This window comes from Miscanthus floridulus, chromosome 1 (assembly GCF_019320115.1).
Source record: "Miscanthus floridulus cultivar M001 chromosome 1, ASM1932011v1, whole genome shotgun sequence".
NCBI lineage: Eukaryota > Viridiplantae > Streptophyta > Magnoliopsida > Poales > Poaceae > Miscanthus > Miscanthus floridulus.
This window is the reverse complement of record NC_089580.1, coordinates 62,611,312-62,631,170: the sequence shown is the minus strand read 5'-3', so window position 1 is coordinate 62,631,170 and position 19,859 is coordinate 62,611,312. Positions and strand designations below refer to the sequence as shown.

Below are 19,859 nucleotides of genomic sequence, written 5' to 3'. Positions count from 1 at the left end.
TACCTGATAGTGAGCAGACACGATAGGCTACAGTAACTGTATCTTTACTACCTCTTGCATTCGCTTTTAAGTAGGCTATTATATTCCACAGATTTTTCATATTCTTTAGAATTTTCAAAAAAAATGGTGGATAGAAGGGGCTCGACCTGCGTTCGCGCCAGGAACGACCGTCGGGGATGCCGCCGGGGGATGGTAACTTCCGCACCGTGGACGGCCACCACGCCGTGGATGCCGGCCAGGGACAGCCGCGCCCCCGCCTGCACCGGGACACCGGTAGGGAACGACGGCGTCTGCGCTGGGGACGACGACCGTGGATGGCCGCACCTGCACCCGCACCTGGGCCTGGGCGGCGGCGTCCTGGGAGCTACGACGAAGGAGGGAGCGGGGAGAAGCCTACGCCTGGGCGGTGGCGGCCTAGGACCTATGTGACGACGAGCGGAGCAAACCGGCCTGGACTTGGGCGGCGGCAGCGGCCGTTCTGCGACAAAGCCAGAGGGAATGGGAAGCAAACTACGCCTCAGATGGCAGCTAGTACAGATCCGATGGCCGAGAATCCGGTTGTTTTGAAAGCCCAAAACAACCGGTTATGCTGACATCAGGAAAAATGGTTTTAAGTGCATAATTATTTCTGAAAAATACATATTGAAATTTTATTTTAAATCCCTCAAATTTTAAAATTTATAGCTTTTTATTCCAAACTTTGTTTTCATCTGATCCCATTATTTGAGAACTTTTGGATGTCAAATATGGAACTCAAGATTTTGGAAAATGCTAGCGTCCAAGCGCGTACAAATTCACCGCTCGGCGCGCACACCCGATCCATCGCGCGATGCTCGCTGCTGCTTTCCTTGGCCGTCGATTCGCTAGTGCCACCAGACAAGAAACACCGCCGCCCCCAGAGAAGAAGCACTGTTGCCGCAGCTGGAGAAGAAGCATTGTCACCGCATAGGATTTTGTTGAGGAGGTCGCCTTAGTTTGCCATGGCCGCATCAAGAGAGGGGGAAGGGGAAGAAGGTGGTCGTCACCAGCGGTCGGAGGTGGTGGAGATGGGGGCGAGCTTAGGGGCAATAGATATAGAGCTGGAGAGAACCGAGCATAGCTTGGATGGCAAGAGCACGTGTGTAACACCCAAAATTTTTCATTCTTTAAAATAAGTAAATTTGATTTAATTATGTTATTAAGTGTGCATTCAATTATAGGAAATTAATAATTTTTGGGGAATTAAAAATCAATTATAAGTTTTGAAACTTTTGATGCATACATGCTGCTGCACTATTTATTCATGTGATGATTGTTCTTGATTTAGAGTTCAAATGAAATAAAAAAAATTATTTGAAAATGCTTTTGGGAAAATTTGTTTGGAAAATAAAAAGTGAAAATGATCATCTCCTCCTTCCTTGTTTTCGGCCCGCGAGCCATTCCCCTGGCAACCGCCGGCCCAGCTCTCCCTCTCCCCTTTCCCCCGCTCAGCCCGGCACCGCAGCCCGCCCATGCGCTCAGCCCAGCAGCCGCGCCAGGCAACCACCCACGCCCCCCGTGCCCTGCCGCTGACGCCCGGGCCCACCTGTCGGCGCCGCCCCCAACCTCCCGCTCGCCCCGCGCCGCAACCGTCGCCCATGAACGGCGTCGTGGGAGCGCCCCTCCTCGTGCCTCAGGCGCTTCAAATAGCAGCCCGACCCCTCCGCGCGCACCCGGCTGCCCCCCGCTCTCATTTTCGTGCTTGCCAAGCACCGGGGAAGGCCGCAACCGCCGCAGCCGTGGTCGCCGGGATCCGCCATCGTCGAGCTCGGGACCTCCGCGTGAACCTCCATCACCGAGCCGCCTCCGCTCCGGTTTTCACCGTGGTGAGACTCGCCGTCTTCCCCTCTATCTCCCCGAGTAGTTTATTTCTCGTTTTGTTGGCTTCTTGAGCCTTGGTCACGAGCTCCGTGGGCCATGGTCACCGGTCATGGCGGCCACCGCGCTAGCCACCGTTCCCGGCCGCCGAAGCGGCATGGCCGCGACCCCCTTCCTCCCCCGCGTCCCCCGGTACACTCGGTGGTCCATTTGGTGAACCGTAGGCCCTAACCGCGTGCTCCGGCGAGACCACTGCCGCCGGCCATGGCGCCTGGCCGCCGGTGTTACTGTTCTGGACGGCCGACCCCCCCCCCCCCAGGCCGATCCTAGCCGCCCATCGCGAGATCAACGGACAGGATTAGAAGTTACCCCTTCACGGGTAATTTTGCTAAAGAGTCACTGGACTTTTCTAAGTCCTAACCCACAGCCCAAAGCGTATTTCCCGAATGCGCAATCCCGTTTGGAAAGCGTAAACTCCACGGCTTAAGTCAAAAATACGTTTTCAGTAATTACAGAAATGCCATTTGAACTGTTTCGCTTATAAAATTGTCGTTTTAGCTCCGAATTGATCCATTCAAATCGCGTTAGCTTCGTAATTTCATAAGCTACTTGTTGGAGCTACTGTTAGTCAAGTTTGGAACTTTTTAATTTCATGATTAGATTTAAATAAATATATGGCTATAGGAAAACCCGTTTAAATCATAACTTTCGCATATTAGCTCCGTTTTTCGTGAACTTCGCGTTGACATGATCGTAGCGAGACATAGATTAGTTTTACAAATATTTTATCTTGATTTCAATGCTGTTGGTGTACTGTTCTAATGATAGGAATGTTTGCTTTGCATGAATGCTTTGGAATGTTGTATGTTGCTGTGTTGGTCGCGTTCAGACGGTGAGGAAACCGTGGGAGACCAAGAACTCTTTGACGACCAGCAGGACCAGCACGAGTTTGTGAACCAAGGCAAGTATAACATGGGCCTTTCTTGATGTCCTATATCACTTTAATCAATTACTCTTTTGCATGTGTCTAATTTTGATACCTGTAAGGACATCCTAGTGAATGTTTATCCTGTTCCTTGTCTCCTATGGGTTAAATGCATATGGGTAGATTGCTAGTGCTCTAACTGAACTTGACATACATGTTGATGAATGATACTATGGAATAAAGTGAGTAACATGATTTATAACAACTGTTCCATAGGGTGAAAGTGCAAATGACCTTTGTTCATGTTGCTCCCGGCCCTCCATAAGGACTTATCTGTCGGCAAAAGCTGGGACTGACAGTGCAACTGGGAGAGTCATATGGCTCTGACTTTAGCTCAGTAATAGGATCTTTCCTAACTAGTTAGAGGTTACCTTTTTGGCATAAATGGGGCTTGCCACTTTGGGTATAGGGCTGCCTCTGTTCCTATGAGTATAGCCGCGATGGATATGTGCCATAGGAAAGGGGGGTTCCTACATCTGCCTGCCAAGGAAACCTAGCAGCCCTAACTCGTTAGGGAAACCTATGAAATGGCTTCATAGTGTACCCTACCCGCTCACCTTGGTAGTGACATGGGAGTAATTAACCCGGGCATATGGGGATCACGACTCGCGGTGAATGTGCACCACCTCTGCAGAGGGTAACAAACTGTTATAACAGCCGTGCTCACGGTTACGAGCGGCCCGGAAAACTCACAGAATAACTGGTTACTTATTGATGATCATTTAAAGTTGTTCAACGATGATATATGGTACACTTGACCCCGATATTTGTTCTTATGGGAATTAAATGGGAGCTTAAGCATAACTTGATAATAATTGAGAATAAAAGCTTGACCTATTAAAAATGCCAACTGCAGTAAACCAGAGTCTACCCTTTTTGGGCTTCATAACCCCATGTTAGCTTGCTAAGTACGGAATGTACTTACACTTGTTTATTTTCTTTACTTTGATAAAAATCCTGGATGGGTAACAGATGACAATGGGTATGAGGATTTCCCGGAGGATTATTAGGCTTGTGGTCAACCAGTTGACCTTCCCTGTGATGACGGCCATGAGAGTTTTATTATCTTTTTATTATTCCGCTGTGATGTATAAGACTAAGTTTTATTATAACTCTGATGTATAAGACACCGTGATGATACTTTATGTAATTTGTCAGCTTGTGTGTGTGATTGATTCCTGGGCACACACGAGTTTTGTGCATTCAATTTTATCCTTAAAATTGGGTGTGACAAATTGGTATCAGAGACGTGTTGACTGTAGGATGCAAGCCTAGTTAGAAAATGGTCGTTTTAGCATCTTTGCTCCTCTGGTTTCTTGCTTACTGACTTATTCTTGTTGTTTTATTAAAACATTTATGCTTTTCATACCTTAATCTATTATTTAAAATTGTTGATTCTAATTTCATCTCACTTTAAATCTATAGATGTCTCATAATCCGAAGACTGCTTGACTCAGCACCGCCGGATATCGTGCCATGTTTACCCCGCGTGCCCCATCGGCGGAGAGGGAGATTGTGATCATCTCCGACGACGAGGAGATGGCTACACCGACGCCTACACCTACTCCTACACCAGTCGCCGTGCTAGTCTCTCCTGTGGTAGCTACACCTAAGGAGTCGACGGCTACTTCCCCTACACCTGTACCCTCCCCAGCTGCCCCCGTGGAGGACGAGGAGATTGGCTGGAAGTGCAAGTACTACTTTAAGCCAGCTCCAGAGACAGCCTACTACCACACTCTCCTCACCCATGTGCTGGGCGACTACTTCCCCGACTTGCACGCCTCCATCAGCTACCATTGCACTGAGTACAAGCACCCACTGGAGGCTACCTTCTAGAAGGTAGAGCTGGTGGTCACCGCATGGAACGATATCATTAATGGACATGAGGTGGAGACCGTCCACTGTGCCCCTGCTAGGAGAGCCCATGCTTTGGATGGCATGGAGGATGCAGCACAGAATGCCTACATCCACTACCATGGTCGTCGCTTTGAGGCCATGAGGGAGGATCGCTTTAGGTTCCTTCCTCGAAATGATCATGAGGGTGTTTGGTAGGTTTTGGCTCCACCAGAGAATGACCCAACTCTGGAGGCAACGGTGCAGCATGTCCACGCTATGCAGGGAGTGGATGATGAAGTCAAAGGAGAACTGCGTGCATCTCAGAGGGCGCAGAGACGTCTTCAGAAACAAGTGGATGAACTTCGAGCACAACTGGGATAGCCTTCCATCTACAAGAAGAAGCGCCGTTCTTTCACCATGATTGACACCGCTCCATAGGTGTTAGGTGCCTTGATCTAGATTATCATGTCGTTAGTTCGTGTTCTTATTTAGTCTTGTTGGTCTCGTGAATTTGGTTGATTAGATGTTTAAATTGTGAACTTGGTTGATTTGGTATTTTGCTTGATTGCTGGAAGTTTGTGGGCATGTCCACAACTTCCTTAGATTGGAACTTTTAGTTAGAATGAAATTTTAATGCAGATGTTTCGTTTTATCTTATCTCTGCTGTGCTGATTTCTGGAGCAGCCTGTGTTCTTTATCTGGTATCTCGAAATCTGGGATGATAAAAACTCTGAAATTTTTGTGGAGATAACTAGACCTCTGTATCTTTCAAGTGTCTTTGGAATCACGTCAATAGCTGTTCAGGTTGGGGAGATCTAGCTGTCACAAGTTGATGTTCCTGCGCTGTCTGGAACTCAGAACAGTTTCGGTTTAGCTCTACTTTTGACTATGTGTGAGTCCGAATCTGTAAAAGTGGTCTATATGAAAGTTGTAGCTGATGTCCTAATCTTTCTAACAAATCTTGGTGCACCTCTGTTGGATCTCTGAAACTCGATTTATAACTGTTTTACTGAACTGCTGACTTTGCACCTTGTCCAGAAAATTCTCAGCATTGTTTCTTATCTTTTGTAAGCTCTCTATAATTAAAAAAAATCTCTAAATTTTGCACATTTGTTGGAAAACAGATGGCCGCAAGAGGAGGAAGAGGCAGAGGCCGTGGTCGTGGGCGTGATGCTCTTATAAATCCACCACCGCCACCTGTGACCATGGAACAGATATTGGGAATGCAAGCGCAGCTGATGCAAGCTATGATGCAGCGCTTAGACAATGAACCTGCAAGAGGGCCACCGCCTGTCTAGGTTAGAGATAAGCGAGGAGAGTTTATGAAAGGTCGTCCACCGGTGTTCACCCATGCCTCAGACCCTATGGAGGCCGATGATTGGTTGCGTGCTGTGGAGAAACAACTGAACATAGCACAATGCAACGACCTTGAGAAGGTGTTGTACGCTTCCGAGCAACTCCAAGGAGCTGCTCAGGATTGGTGGGAATCATTCCAGTTTGGACGTCCCAACAATGCTCCTGCAATCACTTGGCAGGAATTCAAGGACAGTTTCCGGTCATACCATATTCCTGATGGACTAGTGGAACTGAAGCAGGAAGAATTCAGATCTCTCAAGCAAGGATCAATGACTGTGGCGGAGTATCAGGACAAGTTTGCACAACTATCACGCTACGCTCCTAATGATGTAGCGGATGACAAGGATAAGCAATGCCGTTTCCTCAAGGGACTCTATGATGGACTGTAGCTCCAACTGATGTCTAATACTTATCCTAACTTCCAGTCTTTGGTGAATCGCGCAATCGTGATTGATGATAAGCGCAAGGAGATGGAAGCTAAGAAGAGAAGGCTCCAAGGGCAAGCTTCTGGAAGCAACACTCGCCCACGTGCTTATCCCCAGCAAGGTTTCCAGCAGAGGAATCAAGGACCAACTCACCAGGGAAACCTTGGTCAGTATCCCCAACAGAACCATTTCCAGCAACGCCCTCAGTATCAGCAACAGTTTGGAAATCAGCGTCCCCCGCAACAGACTAGTAATCCTACTACACGTCAGGGAGTGCCTAACAATGCTCCTGTGAAGAGCGGTGCACCCAACAATCCCAATGCCTGTTATCGATGTGGAGAAGTAGGTCACTATGCTCATCAGTGTCCTAAGAAGCAGAACCAACAAGCACCTCAGAGCCAGACCAACAATCAGAAGTTCAACGCCCGATCACCTCTCACAGCAAAGGTAAACTATGTGTCATCTGATGTAGCTCAGGAGACGCCTGATGTCATGTTGGGTACGTTCAGCGTCAACTCTATTTCTGCTACCGTACTTTTTGATTCTGGTGCTTCGCATTCTTTTATCTCCCAAGCTTTTGTTAGAATGCATAGCATACCTTTGTGTGCCATGAAAAATCCTATACTAGTGAATTCCCCAAGAGGTAGTATGCCCGCTTCTTATTGGAGCCCCTCAACTAGTATTTCCTTAAGGGGGGTAGACTTCAAGGTGAAGCCTATTGTGTTGAGAACAGTGGGAATTGATCTTATCCTAGGAATGGATTGGATGAAACAACACCGGGCAGTGATTCAGTGTCAAGAGAAATCTGTGGTTGTGACATCACTCAATGGGGATAGAATCTGTGTAGAAGTGGTAGTGCAAGCTCAGCCTACAGCCACGGTGAATCAGCTAGATGGTGAAGTCAATGAACAAGATCATGTCATGGAGGAGTTCCCGGATGTCTTCCCCGATGACTTGCCAGGTATGCCACCTGACCAAGACATTGAATTCATTATTGAATTATTACCTAGAACTGCACCAATAGCTAAATGTCCATATAGAATGGGAGTTAATGAATTAGAAGAGCTTAAGAAACAACTAAAAGAGTTGCAAGAAAAAGGTTTCATACGCCCTAGTTCTTCCCCATGGGGGGCACCTGTGATCTTTGTGGATAAGAAGGATGGTAGTCAACGAATGTGTGTGGATTACCGCTCACTTAATGAGGTTACCATCAAGAATAAATACCCTTTGCCTAGGATTGATGATTTGTTTGATCAGTTGAGAGGAGCTCATGTGTTCTCCAAGATTGATCTCCGATCTGGTTATCATCAGCTTAAGATTCGGAACTCGGACATACCCAAGACCGCATTCACTACATGGTATGGATTATATGAGTACACCGTTATGTCTTTTGGATTGACCAATGCACCTGCATACTTCATGTATCTGATGAACAAGGTGTTCATGGAGTTTCTGGATAAATTTGTGGTAGTATTCATAGATGACATACTAATATTCTCTAAGACTGAAGAAGAACATGCGGAACACATAAGGTTGGTCTTGCAAAAGCTTAGAGAACATAAGTTGTACGCTAAGCGGAGCAAGTGTGAGTTTTGGTTAAAGGAAGTCTCTTTTCTGGGTCATGTTGTCTCCAATGGTGGAATAGCAGTGGATCCAGGCAAAGTGCAAGATGTACTGAATTGGAAACCACCAACTACTGTAAGTGAGATTCGTAGCTTTTTGGGATTAGCTGGTTATTACTGAAGGTTCATTGAAGGCTTTTCCAAGCTAGCCAAGCCCATGACAGCTCTGTTGGAAAAGAGTGCTAAGTATGTATGGTCGGATAAATGCCAGGCAAACTTTGAAGAGTTAAAGAAGAGATTGACTACAGCTCCAGTATTAATTTTGCCCGATTTAAGCAAGAACTTCTCTATATATTGTGATGCATCCCGTTTGGATCTTGGATGTGTGCTCATGCAAGAAGGAAGAGTGGTTGCATATGCATCTAGACAACTAAGGAAGCATGAGTTGAATTATCCTACTCATGACTTGGAATTGGCAACTGTGGTTCATGCTTTAAAGATCTGGAGACATTATCTGATTGGACATAAGAGTGATATCTATACTGATCATAAGAGTTTGAAGTATATCTTCACCCAATCAGATTTGAATCTAAGACAACGTCGTTGGTTGGAATTGATCAAAGACTATGATTTGGAAATGCATTATCACCCGGGAAAGGCAAACGTCGTAGCGGATGACTTAGCAGAAAGAGCTATGCCAATGGACTTCAGATAACATCTATGTCAGTAGAGTTGTGTGCTGAAATGGAGTATCTCAACTTGAGCCTAGTCACTAATGCAATGGAATTGGTGATAGAGCCTACATTGGAGCAGGAGATACGCAAAGGACAATTGGAGGATGAAAAACTTAAAGAGATAGCAGAGAATGTAGTGCTTGGAAAGGCACCCGAATTTAGAATGGATGAGAATGGAACTCTTTGGTTCGGGAAAAGGATATGTGTACCAGAAGTGAAAGCTATCCGTGATGCAATTCTGCAAGAGGCCCATGATTCTACATATTCTATACATCCCGGAAGTACCAAGATGTACTTGGATCTCAAAGAAAAGTATTGGTGGTATGGTTTGAAGAGAGATGTGGCAGAATATGTGGCTTTGTGTGACACTTGTCAAAGAGTGAAAGCTGAGCATCAAAGACCTGCAGGGTTACTACAACCAATGAAGATTCCTGAATGGAAATGGGAAGAAGTTGGTATGGACTTTATCGTAGGATTACCCCGCACTCAAAGAGGTTATGATTCAATATGGGTAATAGTGGATCGACTCACTAAAGTTGCTCACTTTTTACCAGTCAAGACTACCTATAATGGTGCAAGATTAGCAGAGTTGTACATGGAAAGAATAGTGTGCTTACATGGTGTTCCCAAGAAAATTGTGTCGGATAGAGGCACCCAATTTACATCGCAATTCTGGCATAAAGTACATAGATCTTTGGGAGCAAAGTTGAATTTTAGTTCTACTTACCACCCACAAACTGATGGACAGACGGAAAGGATCAACCAGATTTTGGAAGATATGTTGAGAGCATGTGCACTTCAGTATGGTGATAGTTGGGATAAGAGTCTGCCTTACGCAGAGTTCTCGTACAACAACAGTTATCAAAAGAGCCTCAAGATGGCACCTTTCGAGGCATTGTATGGACGTAAGTGTAGAACGCCTTTGTTCTGGAACCAGACTGGAGAAACTCAAGTGTTTGGACCTGATGTCCTTAGAGACGCGGAAGAACAAGTGAGAATGATTAGAGACAATTTGAGAGTAGCTCAGTCCCGACAGAAGAGTTACGCTGATACCCGCAGAAGAGAGCTAATTTTCGAGATTGGTGATTATGTGTACTTGAAAGTGTCACCAATGAGAACTGTGAGAAGATTCAATATGAAGGAAAAATTAGCACCAAGGTATATAGGACCTTTTAAGATCCTAGAGAGGCATGGAGAAGTAACTTATCAGTTGGAACTGCCTGAGAGCTTGTCCGGTGTGCACGACGTGTTCCATGTTTCCCAGTTGAAAAAGTGTCTGAGGGTACTAGAAGAACAAATTCCTTTGGAAGAACTTGTTGTCAAGGAAGATCTTACTTATGAAGAGTATCCGATAAAGATTTTGGAAACTGCCGAAAGAGTTACGAGAAGCCGAACAATAAAGATGTGCAAGGTGCAGTGGAATCGTTATACAGAGGATGAGGCTACTTGAGAAAGAGAAGAGGATCTGAGAAAGAATTATCCCCAACTATTTGAGTAAGCAATCACCCGAATCTCGAGGACGAGATTCATCTTAAGGGGGATAGAATTGTAACACCCAAAATTTTACATTCTTTAAAATAAGTAAATTTGATTTAATTATGTTATTAAGTGTGCATTCAATTATAGGAAATTAATAATTTTTGGGGAATTAAAAATCAATTATAAGTTTTGAAACTTTTGATGCATACATGCTGCTGCACTATTTATTCATGTGATGATTGTTCTTGATTTAGAGTTCAAATGAAATAAAAAAAATTATTTGAAAATGCTTTTGGGAAAATTTGTTTGGAAAATAAAAAGTGAAAAGGATCATCTCCTCCTTCCTTGTTTTTGGCCCGCGAGCCATTCCCCTGGCAACCGCCGACCTAGCTCTCCCTCTCCCCTTTCCCCCGCTTAGCCCGGCACCGCAGCCCGCCCACGCGCTCGGCCCAGCAGCCGCGCCAGGCAACCGCCCACGCCACCCATGCCCTGCCGCTGACGCTCGAGCCCACCTATCGGCGCCGCCCCCAACCTCCCGCTCGCCCCGCGCCGCAACCGTCGCCCATGAACGGCGTCGTGGGAGCGCCCCTCCTCGTGCCTCGGGCGCTTCAAATAGCAGCCCGACCCCTCCGCGCGCACCCGGCTGCCCCCCGCTCTCATTTTCGCGCTTGCCAAGCACCGGGGAAGGCCGCAACCGCCGCAGCCGTGGTCACCGGGATCCGCCATCATCGAGCTCGGGACCTCCGCGTGAACCTCCATCACCGAGCCGCCTCCGCTCCGGTTTTCACCGCAGTGAGACTCGCTGTCTTCCCCTCTATCTCCCCGAGTAGTTTATTTCTCGTTTTGTTGGCTTCTTGAGCCTTGGTCGCGAGCTCCGCGGGCCATGGTCGCCGGTCATGGTGGCCACCGCGCTAGCCACCGTTCCCGGCCGCCAAAGCAGCATGGCCACGACCCCCTTCCTCCCCCGTGTCCCCCGGTACACTCGGTGGTCCATTTGGTGAACCGTAGGCCCTAACCGCGCGCTCCGGCGAGACCACTGCCGCCAGCCATGGCGCCTGGCCGCCGGTGTTACTGTTCCAGACGGCCGACCCCCCCAGGCCGATCCTAGCCGCCCATCGCGAGATCAACGGCCAGGATTAGAAGTTACCCCTTCGCGGGTAATTTTGCTAAAGAGTCCCTGGACTTTTCTAAGTCCTAACCCATAGCCCAAAGCGTATTTCCCGAATGCGCAATCCCGTTTGGAAAGCGTAAACTCCATGGCTTAAGTCAAAAATATGTTTTCAGTAATTACAGAAATGCCATTTGAACTGTTTCGCTTATAAAATTGTCGTTTTAGCTCTGAATTGATCCATTCAAATCGTGTTAGCTTCGTAATTTCATAAGCTACATGTTGGAGCTACTGTTAGTCAAGTTTGGAACTTTTTAATTTCATGATTAGATTTAAATAAATATATGGCTATAGGAAAACCCGTTTAAATCATAACTTTTGCATATTAGCTCCGTTTTTCGTGAACTTCGCGTTGACATGATCGTAGCGAGACGTAGATTAGTTTTACAAACATTTTATCTTGATTTCAATGCTGTTGGTGTACTGTTCTAATGATAGGAATGTTTGCTTTGCATGAATGCTTTGGAATGTTGTATGTTGCTGTGTTGGTCGCGTTTAGACGGTGAGGAAACCGTGGGAGACCAAGAACTCTTCGACGACCAGTAGGACCAGCACGAGTTTGTGAACCAAGGCAAGTATAACATGGGCCTTCCTTGATGTCCTATATCACTTTAATCAATTACTCATTTGCATGTGTCTAATTTTGATACCCGTAAGGACATCCTAGTGAATGTTTATCCTGTTCCTTGTCTCCTATGGGTTAAATGCATATGGGTAGATTGCTAGTGCTCTAACTGAACTTGACATACATGTTGATGAATGATACTATGGAATAAAGTGAGTAACATGAATTATAACAACTATTCCATAGGGCGAAAGTGCAAATGACCTTTGTTCATGTTGCTCCCGGCCCTCCATAAGGACTTATCTGTCGGCAAAAGCTGGGACTGACAGTGCAACCGGGAGAGTCATATGGCTCTGACTTTAGCTTAGTAATAGGATCTTTCCTAACTAGTTAGAGGTTACCTTTTTGGCGCAAATGGGGCTTGCCACTTTGGGTATAGGGCTGCCTCTGTTCCTATGAGTATAGCCGCGATGGATATGTGCCATAGGAAAGGGGGGTTCCTACATCTGCCTGCCAAGGAAACCTAGCGGCCCTAACTCGTTAGGGAAACCTATAAAATGGCTTCATAGTGTACCCTGCCCGCTCACCTTGGTAGTGACATGGGAGTAATTTACCCGGGCATATGGGGATCATGACTCGTGGTGAATATGCACCACCTCTGCAGAGGGTAACAAACTGTTATAATAGCCGTGCTCACGGTTACGAGCGGCCCGGAAAACTCACAGAATAACTGGTTACTTGTTGATGATCATTTAAAGTTGTTCAACGATGATATATGGTACACTTGACCCCGATATTTGTTCTTATGGGAATCAAATGGGAGCTTAAGCATAACTTGATAATAATTGAGAATAAAAGCTTGACCTATTAAAAATACCAACTGCAGTAAACCAGAGTCTACCCTTTTTGAGCTTCATAACCCCATGTTAGCTTGCTAAGTATGGAATGTACTTACACTTGTTTATTTTCTTTACTTGGATAAAAATCCCGGATGGGTAACAGATGACAACGGGTATGAGGATTTCTCAGAGGATTATTAGGCTTGTGGTCAACCAGTTGACCTTCCCTGTGATGACGGCCATGAGAGTTTTATTATCTTTTTATTATTCTACTGTGATGTATAAGACTAAGTTTTATTATAACTCTGATGTATGAGACACCGTGATGATACTTTATGTAATTTGTCAGCTTGTGTGTGTGATTGATTCCTGGGCACACACGAGTTTTGTGCATTCAATTTTATCCTTAAAATTGGGTGTGACACCGTGGTTGGTCCTGGCTTAGCTACCTTAGACGTGGATATGCCACATTCGTCGTCAGGGTGACGTGCTCGTCATGTTCGAAGATAAGGTGACAACTTCATATACCTCTTAGCCACGTCCAGTCTCTTCGTATAGGTGTAGATCTAATTTGCGCACTAGGTGTGTTTGTGAGTGTGTGTGTGTGCGTTTGTTGTGGTGTGAGTTGGTGCGTGAGTCCCGGATACTACAACTTGCACATGAAGAGTTGAGATCTCAAAAAAATATGGAGTTGAACGAGGTGAGGAGGTGGACGGAGAACGATGTGGCGCCAGTGGCGGGGACGACGCAAGGAGGAGAAGACGAGACGGAAGGTGTGCAGAATGTATGGAGCCGAACGGGGCGAGAAGGTGGAAGGGGAACGACATGGCGCCAGTGGTGGGGGAAGACGTGAGGAGGAGAAGACGAGAGGGAAAGGTGTGTAGACCGAGCAACTTTCACCTGCACGCGTAGGCATTATCCTGGATGAAACCATATGCTCTATAGCTATAAGTGAAAGTGTAGTGGTAGTTAATAATACTCGTTTCAAGAAACTATTTTTCATTAATATTTATCATATTAATAATAGTAATATAATTGGTCACATTAATTTGGTGCCATTAGTTGTATAAAAATTCATTTATGTGTTAATGTAAAAATTAAAATTATTATTAGACATTAGTTTAAAATACACTAATTTGGTACATATTATTAATATTATCACAAAACTAATATACGTGTCATTATTAATATTATCACAAAACCAATCTAGAATCAAGAGACATGGAACATTAGTTTCCCTCCAAAAAAATAGACAAAGTATTTCCCACCAAATTTTCCCTCCGAACAATACATCTGCCGCCAAACAGATGCCCCTCTCGGTGACTCAGTCGTATCGAATAATTGAATCTAGCTGAAAAAACTCCAACTCCCTCCTCATTTCCATGAACTGAGGGCCGGCGGTGGCGAACAGGCTCGACGGAGGCGAAGTGGCCAATTGCCGGCCGAGCGAGCGCGTCGTCGAGTTCCCTGACCCCATCAGAAAGAGAATCTCGGTCAAGCAGAGGACCGACCGCCGGCAGCTGATCCATGCTCGTGGCGGCCGGATCAGTTCGTCCGTCCAGCCCAGATCGCTAGGTATGCTTCTCTTCAGCTCCTCGTCCGCTCCCACAATTCCCAAATCATCGGCCCTCTTCACAAGCGGGCCAGTCAGCGAACGGAACCCTATGCCGCTTGAGGTACCCGATGCCGATGTCCTAGTCTCCTACTGCCTTATCGCTCCATGATCACTGCCCTAGGCATACAAATCCCTTGGGCCTCATCCTATAGGTAGTATACACTAGAAGTATAGGAATAAAATTTGTCCAAATTTTTGTTCCATTGTTTGGTAGATTGCTTCAGATATGATAATTCTAGTTGGTTGCGATGTTTGACAAATGGTTATCCATTAGTTAATTGGCAAGGTTTGATAAGTAAAATCAGTTTTCCACAACTCTGAATGTGGTTTCAGTTACAGTTTCACAGTGCCCATCTTCTGAATTCAAAATCTTTAAAACCAGTGATCTTTTGATGATGGTCCCTTAAGCAAAGATGGTGAGCTCTTGTAGATGACCAACTTTTCTTAAGGCCGATTATCTTGCTGTTTTGCGAAATCAGGAGAAAGAGAGAGAGGAAGAGGGCTGTTTCAGTTGAGAACAGTAGCAGCAGCAAGCAGCTGCCACGCAGCAGCTTCACCGTCAGCCACCGCCCTCCGGTGCCGCGCTCGCGCACGCTTCCACGCAGCTGCTTGCGTGTCCGAGCCCAAGCAGTTCCCGGCCACCTTGAACCCGCCGGCAAAGTTCGTCGCAGCCGCTCTGTCCCTGCCCTTGTAAATTTAGTCTGCACAGATCAATCATTTTGGTTCTATAAAACTAGAAACTAAAGTTGTGCCTCCACCTTCAGAATACTTAAATGCACCGCTTTTCACACAAAAGATATTTCAGAATCACTTTTCACAAGATTTTAACTACTGGAGTCAAGTTGGGGTAGTAGTATTGAAGGCAATGACTTGAATATGCCAGATACGCTGGGTGACAAAAGTCTGCAGCTGTATGTAGTTCTGCTCTGTTTTCCTCAACCTCACAAGTGGTATTTGCCTCATATAGGTTGTGAACTGATTGATCATTATGACAATTTATTTTGACTGAGGATGTCTATTTTACAACTAAAAAAAATCTTGCATGTCTGGTCTAGACCTGTAGATGAATAAAAAGATTATTCTTTCTTACATCTTGATATGTGTGCAGGGTCTAATTTATTTCTCTTCATGTAAAAATATTTTGTTGGTGCCTGCAAAGATTAAAAATTTTGGCTAGTTCTGTTTTCCTGCATGTAAAATTAGTTGTTGGTGCCTGCAAAGATTAATTGTCATATTTTGCAATGGTTGGAAATTTAGCAATCTAATATTGCTATGTGCTGATATAAGGTTTCAAAATTCTATTGCCTAGTGGCATCAAATCTTTACATACCTGAGCAAAAACACAAGTATTATATATAAAGCTAATATGCCATCCTTTTGACCATTCTATCTGAAACGTAGCACTTCACTTCTTCTCAAGCTCCAAGTTCAAATAACATTACATATATGCAGTTTAATCTAATTGTTACTCTTCTGTTATCTTTATTCTTAATTTTCTATTGGTACTATATTTTATTTAGATTGTGCAACCATGGCGGTGGATAATTGGACCATAAATCTTGAATGTGATGGGGCACCTGAAGGAGAGAGACATGTGAAAACGGAAATGGACAGAGATGTGATATGCTACTGGAACCTGATTGATTTGATCAAGGATCATGGATACTCATCAGTTGACTATCTATACTACAAGCGAAAGCTTGGTTGTACTAGAACAAGATCCTAAAGTGATGAAAATGCTTAACGAGTGTGAGAGCAAAAAAATGGTTAGCTTGTTTGTGACAAAGGACAGACTGGCCACTTTAGCGCCTACCAAGTCCAACAAAGAACCATCCAAATCTAAACCAAAAAAAAACTAAAGGTATTAGAATGAACATATAATTTTACTCTTCTGTATGTATATCTGATTATTCAAGTACAACTTAACTATTCCATATCATGGTAGTTATCAATGATTTATTTTCATCCAAGATTAGCCTATTCAAAATTTGTTTAGCAGGAAGAGGAGGTACAAAGAAAAAGAAAGCATTAAATTTAATGCATACCGAAGCACTATATGCCAACGAGGTTGAGCAGCGCGATCATGAGAACCAGAACACATCAGGTACAAATGTAGTTAGATCAATCTCATTCATATGGACTGTATCTTAACTAGTTACTATCACTGTCATTCTATTTTTAATAGCTGATGGCGACAAAGAACCTAAAAAGCGAAAGGGGACTGTTTTAACACATGTTTGGGATCTACTTGACGGAGATAGGATAGTAGTAAGATGTAATAAGCTTGGACAGCCCATTGGAAAAGAAGGTGGCCTTTTAGGCCAATTTTTGGGCACCATAGCAAGAAATGGTGGTTACTGTCCGGTTGGTGCCAAAGATTGGAGAAAAGTTAAGAAAGACTATGGAGAAACCATCATTCAATTTGTACAGGTTAGCTCTTTCTTCGCTCTTAGCACCTACATCAGTTTGTCTCTAGCCATCTTTGTTTTTATTTCAGTTCAAAAATAAACCTGATATATCTTGAATAGATGAGAGGTTATTTTGGATGATGATTTGGTCTTTTTATTCAAGTGTAATTGAATTTGTGAAGTGAATTACATCTTAAGTGTTGAGTGCAGTAGCGTTTAGCTCATATAATATTGTGAGCCCATGTGGCCAGATGATAGGCAAGAGTGTTTGGTGCAGATTTCATTGTTTAAAAGATATGATTGTTATCATGTCATGAAGTCAAATTCATTCTTTAGTGACTTTCTTATTTTAGACAAAGTTCTTGTATCCTCATTCATGTGAGAAATGGATATTCAAATCAATTTGAAGAGATTGGAGAAAATACAAGGCAACATTAAAAAAGACACTATTTAATCCAAAGAAGAAAAGGTCTATTTTGAACAAGCGTTGTCCAGATGATATTGTTGAAGCTGAATGGAAGGCCCTAGTAGGATACTGGAAGTCCGAAGAAGGAAAAGTAAGGCACCACTATTTACACTATTTGGTATTTTTACTATCATCGTCTACTATTGTTGATTTCTACATGTATAATGGTTCATTATTTAATAATTTACTTTTCTTGTAGACCCTTAGTGAAAAGAACAAAATAAGTTGTGAAATGAGGAAGACAACTCATACAACAGGTACAAAGAGTTATGCTCGTTGGTCTGAGGACATGGTGAGTACATCTTCTCGTAAAAAAATTATATATGATTCTTCTTGCTTTTCCTTTACTACTATTTTTGCAGAGGCAAGCTGATCCTGAAAAAAAACAGCCACATAGAGCAAAGGTTTATCTAGCCACTCACAGGAAAAGGGAAAAGGGATAAATGAGCCAGTGGTATGCTACATGCACATGGGAACTTTTTTGCAATATATAATTATTTCTATTTTCTGATGTCTGGATTTCATTGTTGTAGGTTCAATTGGAAAATCTCCTAGACACACAACCAAAGTTAGCACAAAATAGTGAGGGCGGAGTTGCATGGGAAGGTGATGCATTACATCAGGTGTTGGGAGAAGAAAAAGCTGGACAAGTGCACGGCATGGGATTGCTTCCGGTTCCTAAACAAGTTTATGGTCGAAAAACACACTATTTTAAGGACATTAATATAGTTTCACTAGATGGCTCATCATCTGATGTAGAGGTTCACATGTTGGAGGAAATAAGGCAACTCAAAGAGCATTCTAGAATGCAAGACAAAGTTATCGAAGAACTAAAAAACAATCAGAGGCACAATGAGAACCAAGAAGCAACAATGGTAAGAATGTACAGCTTAATTTTGTAACTCTGTATTGAAATGCGTTATTCAAACTTTATATCTTTTCTAGGGAAATTGTGCTAGGAGTGATCACAACAATTCTCAGAATCAAGTACTGAATTCTAAAAGAAAGGTATTTGCACTATTTTCCATGTTTTCACCTAAACTAGTATTTTGGCTTTAATATCCTTTCAAAATTTTAGAGAGTCCAGTGTGGTGCACCCAACCAGAATGAGGGATTCCTCAAACATAGGGATGAATTGGTAAAGTCACCCTTGCTTGTGAATTTAATGCTTATGCATCCATAAAGGATTTTTATAACAGCTAATGCTACTGTTTTTTCTGTTTACTAGAATAAAGAAACATGTGAGTTTGAATTTAGTGATGATGACAATGTACTTTTATCTAGAGAAAAGGTTATCAACTGGTTTCTTGTATTTAAGAACAACAATATACTCTTAGTTTAGTACATGTTAATATTTTACCTACTAATTATCATTTGAACGATTTTGAATTGGAATCAGTGCCAAAGTGATAATAATGACAAGTAGAAGAAGCAGAAGCACAGGCAATATTTGAACAACACCTCCATAATGATTTTGCACCAACAGAGGTACACTATTTCAATGTACCATTGAATAAAATATATTAGACTTGTAATGCTAGTTATTTAAGATGTCTATAACAGTGTATAAATACAATTGCCTTTCTCTTCCGTTCAGTTTGATTCTTGTCAAAGGAGTTCCGCCACAAGTAGAATAATACCAAAGAAACAAAAGGTATCTATGAACCACACTTTGCTATAATTATAGTAGATTTTGTGTCTTATTATTTTGTACTTTCATTTGACATGTGTAAGGGACATCACGGAGGGCTTGTAGATACTAGAACCATTGCACACCAGGAGGTGGCTCATGACAAGGCTACAAGCTACAGGCGCCAAACACCTAAACGACTTTCTCTAATGAAGGTAGTTGAACATATCACTTGTTCTAAATGCATGATCACGATGTACAACTAAAGGGTTGCTGGTCACTAAGAGATTATGTCAAATTAATGTAGGTTGGGTCCACAGTGCTACTAATGACTTCGAAATATCCTAATAAGGCTAATGTGGCATATGCAACTCTCTTGAGCACTAATCCAGAAGCCCTTGTTGGTGGAGTTAAGATAGGAAGTCAATTCTACAAAGTGCGTATCAATCATCCTATAACAAAAGATGAGCCATTAGTGAGGCCTATGCTTGGGTGCGACAATATTGGTGATGCTCATGCCAAAGGAGTCCAAATTGCTTGGCCTTCGATGTTTGTATGTTCAAAACTAGCTTTCCTAACTTTACATCAATGTATATATGTGCCTTAATTTGTAATGTTACAACTTAAATTTTCTTTGCAGGTTGAAATGATTAATGGTTGAATTCCTACATCAATGCGCACAGGAAGAAGCAGTGGACTTTAGGAATCATAGCTAGTTCTTGAATTTTTCTTTCTAGTGTGGACTACGTGTGTTTGCTCTCTTGAGCCATATCGTTATGTACATATACTACGATTTGTTCTAAACAAGCACTATGTTTGAGATCATTCCACAATATGTGGATCATGCTATGATTATGGAAATTTGTGGTTTATGTGATTTTACAGTGTGTCATATTTGTGCGATTATATAATAATCCTTGTGCCATATGTATTGGAGAAATAAATATGTGTTTCA

At 43.5% G+C, this 19,859-nt stretch overlaps 1 long non-coding RNA gene and 1 pseudogene across 1 annotated transcript; both read left to right on the top strand.

The window, feature by feature from the left end:
• Positions 1-15,931: 15,931 nt before the first annotated feature.
• Positions 15,932-18,700, top strand: LOC136457774 (uncharacterized; annotated as a pseudogene).
• Positions 18,701-18,743: 43 nt separating this feature from the next.
• Positions 18,744-19,236, top strand: LOC136485226 (uncharacterized). The gene is made up of 4 exons (XR_010766373.1): positions 18,744-18,762; positions 18,872-18,928; positions 19,009-19,119; positions 19,212-19,236. It is a non-coding gene; the product is annotated as an uncharacterized lncRNA (long non-coding RNA).
• Positions 19,237-19,859: the final 623 nt, after the last annotated feature.